Raw genomic sequence first — 472 nt, 5'->3', positions numbered from 1 at the left:
TTTTTTTTTTTTTTTTTTGAGACTGAGTCTCACTTGTCCCCTGGCTTACTGCAACCTCTTCCTCCCAGGTTCAAGCGATTCTCCTGCCTCAGCTTCCCAAGCAGCTGGGATTACAGGCATGTGCCATCATGCCTGGCTAATTTTTGTATATATATATTTTTTTATTTGGAATTTTGCTCTTGTTACCCAGGCAGGAGTGCAATGGCACGATCTCGGCACACTGCAACTTCCACCTCCAGGGTTCAAGAGATTTTCCTGTCTCAGCCTCCCAAGTAGCTGGGATTACAGGCATGAGCCACCATACCCAGCTAATTTTTGTATTTTTAGTAGAGATGGGGTTTCACCATATTGGTCAGGCTGCTCTTGAACTCCTAACCTCAGGTGATCCACTCAATTTGGCCTCCCCAAGTTCTGGGATTACAGGCGTGAACCACCACACCTGGTCTAATTTTTTTTTTTTTTTTTTTTTTTT

General features: G+C 43.9%; 1 protein-coding gene across 3 annotated transcripts in view; it reads left to right on the top strand.

The window, feature by feature from the left end:
- SPINK2 (serine peptidase inhibitor Kazal type 2) overlaps positions 1-472 on the top strand; it is a 9,573-nt gene that overhangs the window by 8,044 nt on the left and 1,057 nt on the right. The gene's annotated exons all lie outside the window — the stretch shown is intronic.

The sequence above is a fragment of the Sapajus apella genome, unplaced genomic scaffold (assembly GCF_009761245.1).
Source record: "Sapajus apella isolate SASKATOON/1434 unplaced genomic scaffold, GSC_monkey_1.0 scaffold5, whole genome shotgun sequence".
NCBI lineage: Eukaryota > Metazoa > Chordata > Mammalia > Primates > Cebidae > Sapajus > Sapajus apella.
This window is presented reverse-complemented; position numbering and strand designations above follow the sequence as displayed.